The 21258-nt window shown below is 48.3% G+C and overlaps 1 pseudogene; it reads left to right on the top strand.

The window, feature by feature from the left end:
- LOC139826100 (dynein axonemal heavy chain 9-like) overlaps positions 1-21258 on the top strand; it is a 97039-nt pseudogene that overhangs the window by 57231 nt on the left and 18550 nt on the right.

The following is a 21258-nucleotide window of genomic DNA, read 5'->3' as shown; positions in this document are numbered from 1 at the left end:
GCTGAGCAGAGGTGGTAATTAATGCCAAGAAGGCTTTCAGCTCAGACATGACCCCTGCTCACGTACAGCTTTTCAGAGGAGAGGCTCTGCTGAGTGCAATGCTCTAGTGCTATTGCCCTGCAGCCCACAGTTGACCTATTGGACATATTTCCTTTTTTCATTCATCATTCACTGTGAAAGATGTTACATCACCCTGACCCAGTCACTGCACCTGACCATGAGCGGAGCACCTGCAGGCCCTGCGGGCACTGGCAAGACGGAGACTACGAAAGATTTGGGGCGAGCCCTGGGCATCATGGTGTACGTGTTTAACTGCTCCGAGCAGATGGACTACAAGGTATGGCTCCCACCTCGGCTGCAGTGCGGTCACATGGGGCTGGGGATGCTCAGGGCCCGAGCAAACCTGACGGATGAGAGTAATCCAATGGTACCTGGGGTGCATTAGGAGAGGTATGACCAGCAGGTCAAGGGAGGTTGTTCCTTCCGCTCTGCTCTGCCCTGGTGATGCCACATCTGGAGTTGTGTCCAGTTCTGGGCTCCCCAGTTTAAGAAGGAATAACTGCACAGAGTCCAGCAGTGGGCTACAGAGATGCTGAGGGGTCTGGAGCTTCTTTCTTGTGAGGAGAGACTGAGAGAGCTGGAGCTGTTGAGCTGGAGAAGAGAAGCTGAGAGGGATCTGATCAATGGGATCAATATCTCAGGGTGGCTGTCAGAGGATGGACCAGACTCTGTTCAGTGGTGCCCAACGCCAGGGTGAGGGGCAACGGGCACAGACTGAAACACAGGAGGCTCCATCTGAACAGGAGCAGAAACTTGTTTGCTGGGAGGTGCCAGAGCCTGGCCCAGGCTGCCCAGAGCGGGTGTGGAGTCTCCTTCTCTGAGACATTGAAACCCGCCTGGACCCACCTGTGTGATCTGCTCTGTGACCCTGCGTGAGCAGGGCTTGGACTGGGGGATCTGCAGAGGTCCCTTCAGCCCCACCAGGCTGGGATTCTGTGATCACCTCTCTCCAAATCCCTGCTACACTCCTTTAAGCTGAATGCCTTTTCCTTCTCCTCCCGTTCCTTCTCTAAGATTTGCACAAGGTTCTTCAGGAGGCAGAGACCCGAACTATCTTCTCTGCCTCATTATGCATTTCCCTTCCTTTCTGGAGTTAGATTTCATGTGTAATTCTTCAAAAATGTTGGTCTGTTCAGTTGAGACCAAGGCTGTGCTGATAGTTGGACCCTGGTCGTTTCTTCTCGGCGTGCTCGCGACCTGGCAGCCCCTGGCACGGGGAGGGACCTGTCCTGGTTTTCTCAGGATCCTCTCCCAGAATAAACCCAAAACATAGTGAACCTTCAGCCGCTACAGAGCACTGAATCATGAGGCTGAGTCTTGCTCTCTGCCAGTCTGGCACGGTACAGTGATTTTGGTAGCCTCGGATCATATTTCATTTAGCTTATGGGCTCTCCCAGGAAACGGGACCATCAGTAATTCAGCACAAGTGACCTTTAAATGAAACTGGTGCACAGATATCTCGAGAAAGTGCAATTAGCAGATAAAGTGGCAAGCTGCGCAGAGCTATAAATATTATAATTGAGTTGTGCCTGCTGTTTCCATGCACTTTTCTAAATACCCACAATAGACTGTAAATTGCTATAAATAAACAGGCTGGGAAATAAAATCAGTTTTTTGCTGGAGTTGATTCCATTTATGATTTCACTCTTGTGATCTTTGTTTTTGTTTTGTTTTTCCAGTCTTGTGGGAATATTTACAAAGGCCTTTCCCAGACGGGAGCCTGGGGCTGTTTTGATGAATTTAACAGGATCTCAGTTGAGGTCCTTTCTGTGGTTGCTGTACAGGTGAGTGGAGAAACACTCATAAATAAATACAAACAGAGCAGAGCCATTCTGCAGTCTTTGGAGCAAGGGTAAAAACGGCAATTGCATATTGCCGGTTTCAGTTCTGTGTATAGGCAGGTGTGGGATTAGATCTCAAGATTAATCACGTGAATATCACAGCACTGCCAAGATGTCGCAGTTACGTGCTGCAAAGATATTTGTCACTTTTCTTGCCCCAGTTACAGCATTTGTGCCAAGACAATTCTTTGTAGCATCTTTTCCCAGACCACTACGCACCATGGCTCTGTACCTGTTCCTCCTCAGGAAAGCACTCGTGTCGTTAATCTGCTGTGAGATAATTGCAGCGCATCGTTTCAAGACAGAGAAGCTGCCTTGACTTGCGGCTGCTCAGTCTGCAATGTAGGGAATAATTTTCACAGAGGGGAAGAGGGGTGTTTGGGGCAGATCCGCTGGACTTCTGGGGGTTCCTTATCACCCCTGGTCAGGCACAGGCTGTGTGTCATACTCAGGAAATGGGAATACATTCAGGATTAATTTTCTTAACCTGTCTCCAAAACTATATGGCTGTGGATTTAGTTCTGGTGTCTGTAACGACAGCTCTGCCAAGTGGCTTTGGAAGGTATTCCTGGCCAACTGGCACCATTCCTTGGAGGAATGTGTGCAGCCCCGTGGTGCTCCCAAAAGCCGGTGTCAGCTGGTGACACTCGGGAGCTGGAATCTGGGGCAGATCTGCGGCCCTTGCTGACGCGCTTGCCCAGGGTACCCTGACACCGTGGGATTAAACCTGGGACAGAGCTATTGGAGCGGTGCCCAGCTGGGCATGGGTGTTTCCCCTGGCGAATGGTTTCTCATCTCCTCTGTAGTTTAGCTGCTCAGTGCATTGTGTTGGTGAGTCTCGTGTGAAGCGCAGCAGCATCCCTGGAGAAGGGCTGGAAGGGAGACTGGCCTCCCCATCGTGCCAGAAAGTCCTGTGCTCTCGTGCTTATATATATAATCTGTCACTTCGCGTCCTCCTTCCCCTCCTCTTACCAGCCCATGAGGAAACCTGGCATTATTTTATACAGGGGAAGCCTTGGGGGGCTTCAGTGCAGAAAACTGAGGTGCCAAAGTGCCCAAGTTCTTCAGGATCCAACTGTCAGCTGAGTGCGTGTTTTAGGATCCTAATATCTGATTGAGGTGCTGAATTGTTCCTGGACTCCCTTTTGGGCTCAGTGTTATAGAAAGATATAAAGCTCAGAAGTTTCTACACTTCTGTAAATGTTTCGGTCAAAGACATTGTTCTTAACCCCTCCATGAACTCCTCATTCTTCTCATCTGTTTCACTCATAATTGGTACCTTATGTGGCATCCCAGAGAAGCCCCAGGCAGGTACAAGAGTTTATGTATCATTCCCTCTCAATTTCTCTTCCGTCAGGTCCTAGTTTAAAGTTGTCATTGAAAAAAAGTCTTTGAGGATCTTGAAATAAAAAGGGAAGCTGAACAAAAGAAGCCCAGGAATGACTCAACTGCTGATGGTTCCCTCGCTCCTGGCTGGAGCGTGGCAGCTGAAGAAAGCGGCACGGCCGTCATTCCATCATGGTGTCTCCTGGCTGCTATTAGGAGTGTTACCATGGCGATGTTTAATTGGCTGTCTTACTCATGCAGCTGATGTCGATATGGTTCCTTACAGGGAAAAATTCGATTAATTGCTTTACTTTGAGATGGCAAACAGTAGTGAGGTTAGAGCGGTGAATAGAGAGAGATTTGCCCCTCGCTGAGGTGCTGTTTGCAGAGAGGTGAACTCTTCGGAAGGAGAGGAATGAGCAGAACAAAGCTGCAATCAGGCAAATATAAAAAACAATATAATATTAGTGAGTGAAGGTGTTAGGAGAGGTTTTACAGCTTCTGCCTTCTGGTTTTGGTTTTAAATCAAACGTCTGATGTCCCAAAATCTTTAAAAGTGATATCAAGTGGTCAGTTTACAACTGAGCTGAGGCCAAGCTTATTGGGAGGTGCTACCCCTTCTCTGGGCCTGGTCAGGGAACGGAGCAGGCACAGGAGGGTTTTGGGATGTCCTGAAGAGCAACGCTGTGTGGGGAGAGGTGAGATGGGTAAAGGGAATAATGGGCCCATATTGTGATAGACTTTGGGGAGTGCGTTTGGGTGTTGGCTGTGTTGTGGATACCTGTACTGCCCTGTGTCTCTCTCACACATCAGACCTCTGCTGGGCTGGCTGGTTCAGAGATGGTGGAGCCTCTGGTGGTGTTTTTGCTGTGAGATGTGCTGAGCAGTGTCCCACAGGTGATGTCAAAAGCCAAGGTGAATGCAGGCAGTGCTGGGGACATTTCCCGCTCCTGAGTTGCTCTTCCTGACCCACGTTCATCATTGTCTCATGGAGCAAAGGTGTGAAGTCTTGCAACTCCTTTGCATTTTGACTTTCCACTCTCTTCAGCTCTTTTTTCTGCTTTGCCAGAGTTTGACTGAGATGGGAAATTGATATTGCCATGCTGATGTACTCCAAACAGTGTATAAAGCTTTATGCTGCCGGTAAAAAATAAAACAGTGATTAGCCCCATTTGTCACGAGGCCAAGAGTAACGAAGGAAGCACCGTTGTCTGATGTGTTTTTCATAAGTGAACGCTGATACTATAGTACTGTCTTGATTTCTAGGTGAAGAGCGTGCAGGATGCAATACGGGAGAAGAAGAAATCCTTCCATTTTCTTGGAGAAGACATCAACTTAGTACCATCAGTAGGCATTTTCATCACCATGAACCCTGGTTACGCAGGGCGAACAGAGCTACCTGAGAATTTAAAAGCTCTCTTCAGGTGAGTCCAGGTCAGGGTTTGTGACCTGGCAGAAACTGTCTTTTGGAACATCCAGGCTCGACCTCACGTCCTTGGGGAATTCACTTGCATAGGGCATTCGCAGGTAGTTTAAGCCTTGCACAACAGGCCTGGGTCTGGGCACGCACAGGCAGGGCAAAGGAGCTCTGTCCCTTGTCGTGGGGAAGGCAGAGGGTGACCTGGCTCGTAAAAGAAGGCCTAGAAGATGAAGCTGCAAATGCGCTGCCTGTAAGACCTGTAGTCAAGAAATACTTGTTCTGCAATGCCTCCTCACCTGTCATTTTAGGCCGTGTGCGATGGTTGTGCCAGACTTTGAGCTGATCTGTGAAATTATGTTGGTGGCTGAGGGATTCATCGAGGCCCGGGTGTTAGCCAGGAAGTTCATTACTCTCTACCAACTCTGCAAAGAGCTCCTGTCCAAGCAGGTGAGCCTGATTCTGTGGCTGAGTGGTATGATGAATCTCCAAAATCAGCAGAAACATGGCACTGTGCTGCTCAGCTCCATGGCTAACGTTTCACAGCTTTTATTTAATGGCTGCATTTGCACTGGCTGCTGGGGGAGGAGAGGGTTGGTGATCATCGGAGCAATAAAATTTTCAGACTGCTTTACTGGAGCATCTGCAGGGACAAAAGCATTTGACCAGCTGCATTAGTGGGAGACCTTTCAGTGAGTTTAAATGACACCATGTTTGGGGTAGTATTCAGTGACCTTTTGCTTTCCAGTCTCTTCCTATTGATTCTCCTGCCTGCAAAGGGTTTATGGTGTCCCTCTCTGAGTTCAGCCTTAGGCTGGTTCCAGGTCTTGTTAGAGTTACTGTCAGTGCAAAGCAAATCAGATTTTTCCTTGTCATTATTTGTGTAGATCGAAGCTGGGTCCAGAGGAGACCTGAATCAGGATTCCTGATGATACAAACCTGATCTTGGCTGTGCCAGCATGAGGCTGGGTGGGATATGCTCTGTCGCAGAAACTTGGTGCTGTGCCTTGAGGGGCCTGGTGGAAGCCATGGCCTCCCACACAGAGCAGTCAGCTGTCGAGCTGTGCTCTGGAGGGTGTTAACAGGACAGAAATATGAACAGTTGTTTGTTGGCTTGAGAGTTCTTCTCATGCCGTTTTGTGGTACTTTTTCAGCAATGTCTTTACTGACCCCTTATTCCTGCACCTCCTCTGAGACCAAACAGGCTTGTCATCTTGTGATGGGCAGGGTGGAGAAACTTGGGTCTTTGGGGCCTCATAATGGACTAACAAGCCTTTCACCTTGGTGGCTCCTGCAGATGCAGGGGGCTGGCTGGCCTTGCTATAGGTGCTTTATGATTTAGGTGAAACAAATTGCTTTGGTCTCTGGAGTGCAAATCCTGCTGCTGTCTTACTGCCAACTGTGAGCCCATGTGATGGTCTGAACAGCTGAATTATTTGACTCTTTAATACTGTCCCTGACGGGAATCTCACCTACTGAGATGGAAACCAGGTCACTCAGGCTGGAGAAGGTCTCTGGCCACAATGCAAATAACAGATTTAGATGTATTTTCATTGCTTACTAGTCTGGCAGTTTGGGAATGGTGGTTCTTCACCCTACATGGTGCTGTCTAAGCATAAACTCATGCCTCTTTTTTTTTCTTCCTCTGGTGTAGGATCACTACGACTGGGGCTTGCGTGCCATTAAGTCAGTGCTAGTTGTTGCTGGCTCCCTCAAGCGAGATGACCCAGAGCGACCCGAAGACCAGGTTCTGATGCGCTCTCTTCGTGACTTCAACATCCCCAAGATTGTGACGGATGATGTGCCGGTGTTTATGGGGCTGATTGGGGATCTATTCCCCGCACTGGATGTGCCTCGGAAGCGTGACCTGAATTTTGAGTCGTTTGTGAGGCAGGCTGTGCTGGACCTCCGGCTGCAGGCTGAGGACAACTTTGTGCTCAAAGTAAGACCAAGAGATCTTCTGCTACACCCACATCGCCATCAAATCATTTGGGTTTTCTCAAACAGCTTTGCTTCTACAAAGAGAGCTGTGCACAGCATTGTCCTTGCAGGCAGATCTCGCTGGAGGGCAGTCAGCTGTGCTGCGTCTGAGGCAGTTGCACCTGCTCCTGAAGTCAGCACTGGATCAGTCTCTGGGCTTCCAAAGGGGCCAACTTTTGTAGGCTCATGAAAGTGTAGCCCCTGGAGAGCAGGGCCTCATCAGGTGGTGGTTGTCAAGTATAAACAGCGCTGAAAGTTTATCTGCAGGCTGAGGATTTCACCCATTGTGATTAGAGTGGCTGGACCAAACTCAATTGTCAAATCTGCTTGTGTCTCAGGGTCACGTCTTTCTAAAGAGGTGGCCCAGTGGGACCTATTTGATAGACCTGAACTTCAGTTTGGCATCTTTGTCTAAAATTTGGGAGTGTTTTTCTCAGGTGGTGCAGCTGGAGGAGTTGCTGACGGTCCGGCACTCTGTCTGCGTGGTGGGTAACGCGGGCACGGGCAAGTCTCAGGTGATGAGATCCCTGAACAGGACTTACCAGATAATGAAGCGACGTCCTGTCTGGACAGACCTCAACCCCAAGGCAGTCACCAATGATGAGCTCTTTGGCATCATTAACCCAGCAACAAGAGAATGGAAAGACGGTAAATGTCATTTCATGTCTGAAATATGTAGATAAAGACGGGTGTTTTTAATGAATTTCCCGAGCAGCAGCAGGGTGACTGGTTCTTCATGTGCAGGTCTGAGAGCCCAGGTGCTTGTCTGCTGCCTACAGCCACATGACAGTTTGTTGTTGAAAGGATACACAGGATGTTTTAGCTCTTTGATCTTCAAATGGGAAATATAGCATAAGCCTACTTGATCCTATTGCCCTAAGAATAATTTTAATGCCCATTAATACCAACACTTACCAGTTCCTAAGTGGGGCAGGCAGTTTTTGGGAGTTGGCTGGACCAGTGATGGAAGAGATGTCCCTCCTGCACTGTGGTGTGCACTGGGACCCCAAAAAATGTCCCATCCCCAGGTTTTCATTGCTGATAGCACGCACAGCAGCCTTAACGTCAGTTTTTCCACTCAGTATGGCTGCCCGATCTCTGTAGCACACCAGCGTTTGCCAAGCTGTTGATCCTGCTTACTCCTGAGGAACATTTCAAACTTGCTGGAAGATTACAGAAAATCTGGAGTGGAAATGTTGGGTTGTGACTGATACATAAAGGCAGCTTCGATTTACGTGTGCGGCGGGTTGGGGAGGTGTGGGGGAGGTGAGGGAAGACATTACCATGAATCATCCACAGCAGCAGATGAGCTGCCACCCACCTCCCCTGGCCCCGCCATGGACCCTTCCCGACCCCCTGCTTTGCTCCAATGCCAGGTTAATTTCTTTCTAATTGTAATTAGGGAGCCTAAATCAAAGTGGCAGAGGGACGTGCAGGGTACAGCCTGAACTGTGCAGACTGGCTGCAGCAGCGGCTGCAGATCGAGGGCAGCGGTGACACCGAACAGCAGGAGGGACATTTTACAGGCGACTGTCCGGTGGTTTCTGGCCTGCGATGGTTTAAATGAAATAGTGGCACTCCTCCCTGAGCTTTCAAGGCAGATATTTTCTGCAGTAACCATTCCTGAAAATGTTGTTTCATGTTGTCAAAGACCAGCAAGGCAATCTTCACCACAGCCTAGCAAGAGGTGACCTGTTCCCTTACAGATCAGCCCCTGCTTTTCCGCTCCCCAGTTTTATCCTGTCACATTATCAGAAGTTGAGAAGGTCCTACATGTTAGGTGGTAAAAGGTCCCATATGGGAATCCCAAAAGTGTTCTTTGCAGAACAAAACTCTTCTTTTAAACCCCAAGAGAGCCGTGTGCTGTGGATGCACAGGGTCAGGACAGAGGCGCTTTCCTCTCCCCGCTGCCGCGGTGTATCCGAGGGAAGCCCTGATGCCCTGAGACAGCAACTGTTTCTGATGCTGATAATGTCGGAGTGGTTCCCAAGGCGTGTGTCCAACACGTAAGGAACTGGCTGGAGGCAGAGGCGCTGAAGCGTTATTTTTGTTGACCCAGTCTCGGGATCACACACCTGTTCCAGGTGAGCCGTTCTGCATTTGCTGAGCACAAGCTTTGTCTTCAGTCAGATGGTGCCACCAGCTGTTCCTGATCTGGATCACAAAGAAATAGCTTGTCCTGGAGAAAAAAAGAAAAAAAAAAGAGTTCTTGTCACAATTCACTGGAAGAGAGGCTTTTTTTAAATGTTTGCCTGATGTTTTTTCATGAAGACCAGCATCTCCCGAGGTATTTTCACATGTAGAGGAGAGCAATAGTTTTGTGGAGTTTTCATTTGCTCTGCAGTGCTGCTGCTCTATTCCCAGCCTTCGTGGTCTTCTTAACATTCATTATTTACTCCCCTTGAGACTCTGTATCCTCTCTCTCCTTGATTTTACCAACATTTTGTTCTGTCATTCAATGTCATTCTGTGCTTGTTCTCCCCTCAGTCTCACTAAAGCCATGACCCAGCGTTTAATGCATCTTGATTGCCCTGATATACTTTGAGCCACAAAAAAATATTTATAAGGATTTCCTAGGCGTATTCAGGTGGTTTTCTCTGCATTGTATAACTCATGCCGCCTTTTGCCTTTGAGTAGCTACTCTACATTTTTCTTATCCCTTATGATTCTCGGTGGGAATGAAGCTCGTGCGTAGGTCTGCAATCATTTTCAGTAGTGATAACTGATAACCCTTTTTTCACTTTAAAGCAAACTAGAACCGTATTGTGATATAGTAATATTTACGTATAGGCACATAGAGTTTTGCATGTTTGAGAGGAAAGCATTAATTAGAGTAATTTTTACTGTGTTGCTGGAGAAAACCGTTAGAGCAGGTGTCAAGTTCAGTGTTCATCACCATCTTCCTGTCACCCTCCCAGGCCTGTTTTCATCAATCATGCGAGAGCTGGCCAACATCACGCATGACGGTCCCAAGTGGATGGTACTAGATGGAGATATTGATCCAATGTGGATTGAGTCTCTTAATACTGTGATGGATGATAATAAGGTAATGAATATAAGTTAAAGAAGGAGATATTCTTTGACTGCATGGCATGGTTCAGCCTAAAAATGCAGATGCTGAAATAACACCTCCTAGAATAATGCGGTTGTGTTTCTTCAGATACACCAAACAATATCACATATAGAAAATGGTGCATGAGGGGAAATAGCTCAAATCATGGTTTCATTGTAATTTCCCTTCCTGGAACTGGGCTCATGGATAATCACAGATGTCCTGATTGTAACTCCAGGCCCTTCAAAAATAGGGTGGGGTCATAATTCCACACCTTTTTCCGCCGCTCGAAGGGAGTGCTGTTCCTTTGAGTCATGGAAGACAGTTCTACTGCCTGCTGGAAATCAGCTGCATTCCCTCAAGGAACTGTGCTGGCAGCAACCAAGCTTTTTAGTGCAAAGTGCTGAATGCTTTTCATTCCTGTTCCTGGGGAAGATGTCATTCTGTCTGTCTGTCTGCCCAATGCAGGTGCTGACCCTGGCGAGCAATGAGAGAATCCCTCTGAACCCAACGATGCGGTTGGTGTTTGAGATCAGCCACCTGCGCACAGCCACCCCAGCAACCGTGTCCCGAGCGGGTGAGTCCTGGCCTGAGCTCCGCACTGGGATTTGCCGTGAACCCAGGAGGATCTAGTGCCATTAACCAGTCTGCTGTTGGCCAACTTGACTCCTGTTGCAAGTACCCAACCTGAGATCACAGCGGCCGTGGGTGGACAGGGCAGGTTTCTGACAGACAAACTGAGGATCCTGACCCCAAATGCACATGTGGAGCTGTCATCATCCTGGACATTTACCCAGAGCACTCTGACTGTTGGTGGGTGATCATGGCTTCAGCGTTGCTGAGTGCTCCTGTTGTGCAAAGCCCTTTGGATGGACTTTATGAGGAGAAGGACAGTATCTGTCTCAAAGAGTTCTTGATCTTCTGAAGAAGTGCATGAAGTATGGGAGAAGGGAATGGAGGTGTCCCCTAGTTTTACACATGGGGAAATGGGGCCCAGAGCAATGAAACTGCTCAGACAAGACAATGTTCTGAATTTAGGGCAAGGTCATGAAAAGCGCCGTGGTTTCAAGGGTGAAGTTTCTTCACTGTTCATGTTTCTACTCTGCAGTGGGGCAGGAAAAGGGGGCAGGTAATGGGACGTCCCGTCATATTTGATAGGGTTTTAGTTGTGTGAAAGTACCTGGTAAACTCTGCTGGAAGAAAGGAACAGTTTCTGCTATGTCTTTACTATATGTCCTCTCTTACCCTGGGCCTAAAGGGATCCTGTACATCAACCCGTCGGATCGGGGCTGGAATCCTCCAGTGAGCAGCTGGATCGACAGGCGAGAGATCCAGTCCGAAAGAGCCAACCTGACCATTTTGTTTGATAAGTACCTGCCCATTTGCCTGGACACCCTCAGAACAAGGTACCATCTGATGAGTGATTGTGTCACCCGTGGTGAGGGCATGGGGACACCTGCCACTGTCCAGCCCAGCTGTGCTGCGCTGGGTTGTGCTGCACATGATCCTCCTTGCCCCTGGAAGCCCTGAGCATCATTGGCTTAAGCTCAGAGAACCAGCAGGGCGAGGTGGGCAAAGTGACGCTCCTGCCTGTATCGTGTTGGTCAGATCTGGTTTTCATCTGATTTTGATTTGATTTTTATTGTATTTCCTGTATCAACTCTCTATCTCTTGGAAAATAATTCCGGCAGATCCCAAAGAGAAAGCTTTTCAGCCTCCTGATGTGTCAGGCTAGACCTGAGCCCACTCCACAAGTTATTTTTCATTAAGAACTTGGGTATTTGGAAGGGTCCTAGTGCTTCTTGGCTTGATTTGGCTTTAAAGCAGTGTCCACAGGGAAGTCATGTGGTTCTTGCTTATCATCATGTGAAACCATTCTCTTTCTCATACTGTGGTGAGGACTGGCCAAAGTAGAGTCCCAGAAAACTTAAGGGAGCATCTCCCATCCTCTACTTGCTTCCTATAGTTGCACTTTCCTTTAAAAACAAAAGAAAAATCAGTGAGCATGGGAGATGTCAGCCAAAAGGGGGATGTGTCAGAAGGGTCTGGAATCAGGACTTAAACATTGTGCTAGGGAACTTCTCTCTGTGGGACCAAGTTGGTTTTGACTGTTGGTAGCAAAGTCAATCGGACGTTTCCCATTCTGTTTGCTGAACATTGTCTCAGAGCGTGAAATCCACGGGATTAGCTGCAGGCAACCCTGAGCTGAGTGTTTTGGTAGCTTGCTTAATTCAGAAATCGTAGAACCAACCTTTCAAATAGCTATAATTACTTTATGGAGGACTTCAGTGCAGCTACAATATTAGTTTGGAATTCTGTAAGTGTAGCTTAAATGAATGTAAAATGGCAAGATGAAAGGGTTTATTTTATTACTCCTCTATTTGACCGCTTTTGAACTCATCGTGCTCGCAGGAAATCATTGCCTTTAGCAAGTCTTCCATTCTGCTTCTTTCAAGAAGATCAAAGTTTTAAAATGCTTGAAACTTCTGATTATTGTTATTACTTGTATATGTGCCGGTGCCAGCGGGTCTGAGTGTGAGAATGGGTGTTCTCTTTATTGTACCTGGGAATAGGACACGTACCGCTGACAAGCAGAATGCCAGTGTTCTGAAAGAGCATTTCTAGTCTTCCTGGGTTGTGATGGACGTATTGCTTTCTAATTTCCATCCCTTAGATTTAAGAAGATTATTCCCATTCCTGAACAGAGTATGGTTCAGATGTTGTGCTACCTCCTTGAATGTCTCCTGGCAGAGGAGAACACACCTCCTGACTGTCCCAAGGAGCTTTATGAACTTTACTTTGTCTTTGCTGCCGCCTGGGCCTTTGGTGGATCAATGTTTCGAGATCAGGTAAGACGGAAGATGCCTCTTCAGCATCTTTCACACAGTTTGTTTGTGTGGTTTTGTGTTGTTTTGATTTCTTCATACTTTCTGAAACATAGTGCTATGCCAGTAATGCTGTTTTCCTGGGGCTCTCATATAGGTGATAATAAACTAGAAACACAACAATTCCTTTTACGAAAGGCCTCGTTATCCAGGGTGCAACACCACCGGAGAACAGCTGAGGGGTCAGTGGTAAAGGTGGAGGGATGTTTGCTTATGCAGATGCATTTCACTGGGGAGAAACATAAGGTTAACTTATAGAAGCCTGTGGATGTGCATAATGTGATCAAATTAAGACTGATTTATCAGATGGATGTATCAGTGGAGCAGTCTTTCAGCCTTCTGACTGCACAGGTAGACGTGCTACATAACACAAACCAGCCGGTGTTTTGTCACCAGGGCAGAGCAGAGCCGGAGGAACAACCTCCCTTGACCTGCTGGTCATACTTTTCCTAAGGCACCCCAGGTGCCATTGACTTTCGTGGCCACAGGGGCACACCTACTCTTGGGTGGTTGCATCCCCTAGTCAGAGGACGCCTTATCCTCAGATCTAAAGTGTGTAGTCCTGACGTCTGGGTCTGCCCACACTGCACTGCTGTCAAGGGCTTGGAGATCCACGTCTGATCTCCGCTGGGCTTGTGTCAAACTCTGTGTTGTCTGGACTATGCGGGAGGTCTCTCCACGAATGTAACACCAGACACCCCTCCCCAGCTCGGGTGGAGGCACTGCCGTTCTTGATGGCTGCTCAAGCGCTCCCAGGGGTCTCTTTGTGTGTTTTCATGTACCTTAACGCCAGACCTAGAGTGTCTGCTGGTCTCTTCAGATTTGCTCCATGCCAAGGATCAGATGCTTCAGGAAGTGCTGAACAACACAGCTCAAGCTCAGCTGGGTGCTCACTTGGTGCCATCACACCTTGTGACCATTGAATGAGCTGTGCGAGACCAGCTTCCTTGGTCCTTGTGGAGCCTCCATTTCCCATGTGCCAGCTGGGAAATACTCAGCCTTAGTGTTGCCAGTCTAGGATGACTTAAAGAAACAAAACAAAACACAATAAAGCCTGGGAAGCACTACTTGTCTTTGCTTCAGCAGTACAAGCGCAAGTATGCTGGTGTGCGGTGCTGTGGCAGCTGGCCGCTGTGTTCCCCGTGCCGCACAGTCAGTCTCGGGTGCATCAGGCCGGGCTCCTGCCTGCGGTAGTGGCTCTGGGTGGGCTGCAGGAGCAGCTGCAGGCACAGCGACCCTCCGGGAGGCTCCGCCGGGAGCCTGGCTGTGCGTTACTGCCCGCGATGCTCTGTAAATGTCAGAGCTGAGAGTGCGAGGACACAGCAGTCCGAGCAATGGGGAGCCTGATGAAAAATGATCCAATATAAAATCTGTTTATTGCTTTCCACCGAAGGTGCCCTTCGCGCTGACCTTTCGCGGCCGAAATGTCAGGAGAAACAGTCTGGGAGGCTTCCCACTACTCGGTGCTTGTTGGTGGGTAGCGGGGCCCCTGTATAAAAACAGATGATAGATTTGCCATTTCCTGGCTCTGAAATTAGCGGTAATCCATATGGGGTTTTTATTAAGGAAGTGGTTTGAGTTCCACACCGTTCTGGCAATAGAGCTGGGGCTGGAGTGGCTCCATTTAACCGCGGGGCCAGGGAGGGCGGGCAGCGCGGCACAGCGCGCTTGCAGGCGGTCTGGCTGTGCGGGGTAAGGGCACCCTTGTGGGAAAGCTTTTAGCAGCCACGCACGTCCCGCTCCACTGCGGGCGACTCTGCTGCCGCTGCTGAGGAGTTATAACAACAGGAGAACGGAGAATTACAGGGATTCTGCCTCTCTGAATAGCATGAGTCTGCAAAATCGTGGATACTGTTAATGTGTTTTTCAAATCTGCTGGTCTTTTGAGGGACTGTGGCTCAGGAGGCTTTATGGAGGACACTTGGTTCAGTTCAGCAACAAACCCAGGTTTCCTTATGGAGGCCGAGCAGCCTATGGACAATGTGTTGGTGACCCCACATTGTATGGCTATGGGGAGGAGAGACCCGCAGACACCCCAGGAACAAACTGTGCTGTTAAAACGGGCTAAATGATGCGTCCGGTATTTCACAAACATCTTTCTCACAGCAATTTTCCTCTCCTCCTCCCCTCCACCTCTCTCCAGTTCCCATTGTCCACATGGGAAGGTGTTTGGGCAGAATGGCTGGCCCAATGTCATACAGGAGACCTAGGGCAGAGGAGGGGACTAAGCACATTTTGTGAGTCCTGACCCAGCATCTAAAGCAAAACTGTCACCCCAGTTGAAAAAATTCAGATGCTCCAAAATCTCCATGTGTAGAAAGATACGATGGGGAAAAGCAAGGAAACGGGTGCTTTGAGGGGAATGTGGCAGCGCAGAATCACGGCGGGGTCAAAGGGGCAGCCCCTCGCTGCTGCTTTGGTACGCTGGTGTCTGCAGTCCTGCTTGTCTGAAACGTTGTGGCTTGAAAAGAAGCCAGAAGACAACAACTCACTCTGAATAGAGTGGTGTGATTGATGAGGAAAGGCTTTGGTACGCATGCTGTGACCGACCATGAGCACAGATGTAGACGGATGTTGTGTCCTTGTCTGTTGGAAGAAGTAGGCACCAAGAATCAATCAAGCGGTCTGTTTAGTCATAGGCACGTATTTCTCTTTTTCAAATTGATCCATCTATCTAGTCTCAGACATACCAAGAGTGATCAACACAGAGGATGAATTATTTAGATGAATAAATAGGACTGATGAGCAGAAATGAAGAAAATGAAAAATTAGGCTTAATAGCAGGAAAAATGATAAGAACTTTATGCTGTGGAATATATTTTAAGGACTAATCCCGCTCTGGTGGACTGGGATAGATAACATTCTCCATTACTAATTAATTGATCCAGATTAGTGTATTTTCTCCACTTTTTGTCTTATAGCTTGTGGACTACAGAGTGGAGTTCAGCAAGTGGTGGGTGGCAGAATTCAAGACTATCAAGTTTCCCTCTCAGGGCACAGTCTTTGACTTCTACATTGATCCAGAAACGAAGAAGTTTGAACCTTGGTCTAAACTTATTCCTCAGTTTGAATTTGATCCAGAAATGCCCTTACAGGTATGTGAACCTTGCACGTGTTTTGTCTGGGAAGAGCACATGCATTTTAGTGACTGTATGCAGGCATTTCAATTGAAGTCTCATTCGAGGTCAAGCACTTCATAATAAGAATGGCATTCCGTCCTGGTTTTGTTAAAAACAAGTTTCTCTTTTAGTGAATTTGCCTGTCAGGTAAAACCTTCATATCAGCTGCGTTTTCCTGGAGAACCAGATCCATGTTTTGGTAAACATAGCAATGGAATGTGAGGTTATTGATAAGGACAGATTCGCATCTCGCGAGAGGGGCAATGAGAAACAGGTGACCAAGAAACTGACAAACAGAGTATAACATCCCATTCACGTGAATGCTTCATATAAAAGTGGGAGATCACGAGGATCTCGTCCATTTTGCTTATGGCCGAGATGAGGAGAGGACCTTGCTGGTCGTCCCTGCGAACTGAGGCCTCATGACAGACTGAATCCAGCTCCGGTTGGCTGCACAGTCCAGTCCAGGACTTCAGGTGCCAGCTCTGCAGTTGCTGGGGCTTTCAAGATTGGTTTTGTATATTTTGTATTATTTTCTCTATTCTTATTAGTAGCATTAGTAAAACATCTTTAATTTTTCCAATTCTCTTCTATCTATCCTTCTTTCCCTCCCAATCACCTGTCCTGAGTGGGAATGGGGGAGAGAGAGGGGCTGAAGGTGGGGGAGAGGGGGCTAACAACACATCTGCCATGGTTGTATTGTCACCCCACAATCAAAACCCTTGACACATTCTTTATGAAGTACAACTCAATTACCCATCTTTCTTTACTGTACTTTGACTGTGAAGACTCATCCTCCATCCATCTTCCAGAGCTGAGTGATGTACATGAGGCGCAGGCTCAGAGACACCTATGAGCCAGGGCTGGTGTGCCCAGGGTGCGGGATGGAGGTGCGTTTGGCCTGCAGAGAGAAGCAGGATGTGGGACAACGTAGTGACAAAGTCCCTGAGACACCATCTCGTCATTCTGCGTGGCTGAAAATAGGGTTGTTTATATGATTTGGACGAAAAATGAGAGTTGCTGCAGGTAGTGAATTGCGTTTGCCAGCTATGCCTTTCTTTCCTTTTAGAGGTGCCACAGTGAGCAGATGACTTGTAAAAATTGTTACCATTTTAGCAAAATGTGTGTTTGCGGGGAGATCCAGATGTTGCTCTCAGCATCCCGCTGTCATTGTTTCGTCTGTACAGATAGTTTGACTTGAATGGTTGGTAGCAGTGTATTGTTCCCTTCCTAGCGCCATCTAGAAACTCAGGTCACCGCACTCATTCCTGGCTCTCCCAGTTTGATGTCTCCTCAGAACATGGCAGTGGGGTGGTGCCACAGATGGGTACGCTTACCTGCTCGTTTTGCCCCTCTCAGGCTTGCCTGGTGCCCACCACCGAGACGGTCCGTGTGCGGCACTTCATGGACAGGCTCCTGGAGCGCCGGCGCCCCGTGATGCTGGTGGGCAACGCCGGCACGGGGAAGTCTGTGCTGGTGGGGGACAAGCTCTGCTCACTGGATACAGACGCCTATGTGGTGAAGAAGGTCCCGTTTAACTACTACACCACCTCTGCCATGCTGCAAGGTAAGACAATGGCTGAGATGTGGGACTTCTGCCTGGCAGGTCACCAAATTCCTGGGGTGTCCGTCGGGGTTTGGAGCCGGGTGTGCACTGTGGGCACTGCACTGGCACCCACTGACTCTTAAATCCCACTGTGAAACTCACTGGTCCGCAGACTCCTGGTTTTATGGAAAATGGCATTTCCCAACATGAGGGATTGAATTCTGAACACCACGACTCTGGTTCAGGGCTGTGCAAAGCACACACTTAAATCTGCTGCTGTTCTCTACAGCACACAGCTCGTACTTGACTTGAGGTGTGTCTTTAATACGCTTGAATTTAAGCCCGTGCTGAATAGAATGGGTTGCTTGGCTGGGATCTAAGCTGTCCTCAGAGTGCAATGATGGGAATTGCATCCCAGTTGTCAGTGAGGACAGTGCTAATGGGGCTGTGCAGGTGCTGCTGGTTCCTGGGCTGTCCCCCGCATCCTGATGCAGCCCCGTGTGCTCCCACGGAGCGGGTGCCACATCCCACCGCCCCAGGGGACACGGCTGCTGACCCTGGGAGGCTCTGACCTGGGGAAGCCCATGAGAATATCTTTGATGAGGATTTTGGCACATCAGTGAAAGATGAAGTTTGAGACCAGGATAAGGTCAGTTCTGCTGTGTAGTCTTTTCACAGATGAAGAGAAAGAGGGAATTGTTGAAAAGTGACTCATTTTGGAATGGTATTTTCACTTTCAGTTGACCTAAAGAGAGAGGATAATTTTCTACATGTATTTATTAATCAGGAATGAAACAACCTTGCTTGTTTTGAGTTGAACAACAGCTGTGGGTCACTGTAAACCAAAATAACTTCCTTTATGGAGTTTGGTCTGACCCAAGTGTCCTGAAATCCCTTTACTCCCTCTACAGGACCAGCACCAGTGAGACCAAGGTTTTAACCTTCACCGTGTGGGTTTTTCCTGGCCAGGTGGCCCTGGGGCGAACACGCTCACGGCCACGAGCATCACAGCCCCTGTCTGTGCTCTGCTGGGCTCCCGACACTGCAGATGTTTTAAGGAAGGTGTCAGAGTTTAAAGTTGCCCTGTGGGACTGATCCACTCGCAGAGGTGACAGCACAGGCTCAGCCCACGCTGTGTCACCTGGGGCTGTGTCGTGGAGTCACGGCAGCTTTCTGGGGCAGGTCTGAAGGGTTTTGGGTCTTGCTAGTGTGTGATGGCTGCAGTCTCCCTCCTCCCTCCCAGGTGCCCCTTTGCTTTTTTCCCTGTGTTGGGGTCTCTGCAAAATGCCCTTGAGCTGCTAAATGGGCTGAGCTGTCTGGCTGTCTGTCTGTCTGTCTGTCTGTCTCTCTGTCCAGCTGCCTGGGTGGGGGACAAAGATGCTGAGGGACCTAGAGATTCTTTCTTATGGGGAGAGACTGAGAGAGCTGGGGCTGTTGAGCTGGAGAAGAGAAGCTGAGAGGGATCTGATCAATGGGATCAATATGTCAGGGTGGCTGTCAGAGGATGGAGCAGACTCTGTTCAGTGGTGCCCAACGCCAGGGTGAGGGGCAGCGGGCACAGACTGAAACACAGGAGGCTCCATCTGAACATGAGCAGAAACTTGTTTGCTGGGAGGTGCCAGAGCCTGGCCCAGGCTGCCCAGAGCGGGTGTGGAGTCTCCTTCTCTGAGACATTGAAACCCGCCTGGACCCACCTGTGTGATCTGCTCTGTGACCCTGCGTGAGCAGGGCTTGGACTGGGGGATCTGCAGAGGGCCCTTCAGCCCAACCAGCCTGGGATCCTGTGATTCTGTGAATGTGCAGCCGTTTGTCTCCAGCTGGATGGGCGAGTGTGTGCAGGTGTTATTTGTACAGGCAGACCTGGCACCGTGTCCCTGGTCATGAGCTGTGGGCTGAGTCAGTGATTTTCTTCCCCTGCACAGAGGAGCAAGTTGTCTTGTGTGTGGATGAAGATGTGGTGGTGAGATTTGCATTGAGAAGCATGATTTATACTGCTTGGCCTGGATCCCTGCTGCTCATTTTTTAGAGTTAATTTGTCCCTTTTTGTGTAGTTTGTCACTTGGCTGCTTTATTCTTTTCCCCAGCAGGCACATCTTTAAATTTGTAAAACATGGGCACAAAGTAATTTTGGATTTTTTCTTACTTAAAAAAGATCCTAACCTGAGTTCCAGTAGTTCCTTAGACAAGGTGCCTGTTGCTGCAGAGATGTATAAGATGCAGCCCTTAGGGGAAGCAGAGTTGTTGTTCAACCCATCCCTGCATCCTGTGGCTTCCAGAAGCGCCGTGTGCACAGGGGTTAAAAGGAGCCCAACACTCTCTGCCTGAACCTGGGGCCAGTTTGGGGATTTTCTGTAGTTTATTGTGACTAAATACCACATTCTGTGGCATTTGCCCTGGGCCTCGCTCTGCTTCGTGCCCTCTTGGGCCTCTGCCCCTCCATCAGATGTAGCCCTGACTTCTGTCATTCAGAGAAATTGCAATAAATCTTGTGGTTTTTTTGTCTGGGTTCTTTTTTTCCCTCTCCCTTGCTCACCAACCAGAAGGTACGAGGTGTCCAGGCTGTTTCTTTGAGGTGCTGGTTTGAGTATGTGTCAGGATCTCACACAGACACACCGCCCCTTATTATTATTGTGAGATACGGCTTTGAATTAAAATACCACTTCCACGAACATGTCACTTGATCCCCAGTAATTGCATTTCAGTGTGATGAATCTCTTGCATACTTGTTTAACCTCAAAAAGGGCTGATTTTATATGTTAATTAGGGACTAATTAAATTTAAATTAAATGCTTATTTGAAACACTTAATTTAACTTGCTACCAGAAATTTCAAATATTGTGGTTTTATTGAACGGGGAGAGAGGCTCCGCTGAGGAAAGATTCATCATTTTTCGTAGCACAATCCATTCCTTTGTGCAGCAACTGTCTGTGACAAGAAATCAGCTGCGTTTTGAGTGGTGAGCAAGGCGAGCTGTCTGCAGTGCACCCAAGCAGGAAAAACCCAGCGTTTTGAAAGGTCTGTGATCTGAAACAAACCAACGGAATAGAAATCTTCCTTAACAACTTTTGCACGTGATAATAAATGGCTTAAAAAAACTCCCAGTCCCGTTTACATTTGCCAGTCTTCCCTGATTACAAAGAATTGCTACTTACCGTGTGCTGCTTTATAGCACCTTATAGGTCTGTTGCCAACCCAAAACTGCTAATGAAACAAATTCTTCGAGTAAGCACAGGGCAGAAAACCCACCCGGGGTCTGGGCAGAGGAGCGTTGCTTCCGTTTGCTTTTCCACTTACTGAGACAGTAAAGGTTGCCTGGGCTGCAATCAGAGGAATCAATAACCTATAGAACATGATGTGCAGCGACGTGGGGTGATTTTTATTAAATATCAGCCCAGGATTATAAATATTCCCCACGTTTTATGAGCTAGAGCAACATATGACCCCAGCCTTCTGCTAAAACAAATTAAAGTCTTCCAAGGCTTTGAAATGCGAAACTGTTCTCTCCGTGCTTTCCTTTGCGTGTGCGTGACCCTACTTGAAACTAGGTGGTAATTTGACAGCTCGTGTTGGAATTAAGTCTTGTCACATTATCTGGAGGGTTGGGTAACGCTGGTGAGAAGATCAGGGAACTTATGATTATTTGATGCATTTAAATAAAAGTGTCATGTTGGTTGTTCTGAAGATGTCCAGGAATTTGGCCCTGAGATCGCCTATTTTTGTCTAACAGGGTAAAAGATGCATATATTCACAAAACCAGCAGCTTTGCTCGTGGGCTTCTGTGCCCACAGCATCCATCTCCCTTTCTCCATCGCAGCGCCCAGTGCCTGCTGCCCTGGCCACGCTGCAGTTGCCGCATCGCCGGGGCAGGCAGCAGGGGATGCTCACTGCTCTGGCACAGCCACCTCTGCAAGCAAGATTTCGTTTAAAAAATTATGCAGAAGAGATTCAAAAGGCTTTATCTTGCATGAAAAGCTCTTGTTTGCTCTGAGGTAGACATGTTTTGTAGCAGACGAAGTTTGTTGTATTTTTGTT

This window comes from Patagioenas fasciata, chromosome 35 (assembly GCF_037038585.1).
Source record: "Patagioenas fasciata isolate bPatFas1 chromosome 35, bPatFas1.hap1, whole genome shotgun sequence".
NCBI classification, from domain to species: domain Eukaryota; kingdom Metazoa; phylum Chordata; class Aves; order Columbiformes; family Columbidae; genus Patagioenas; species Patagioenas fasciata.
Note: the sequence above shows the minus strand (reverse complement) of the source record. Positions and strands in the feature narration are given on the sequence as shown.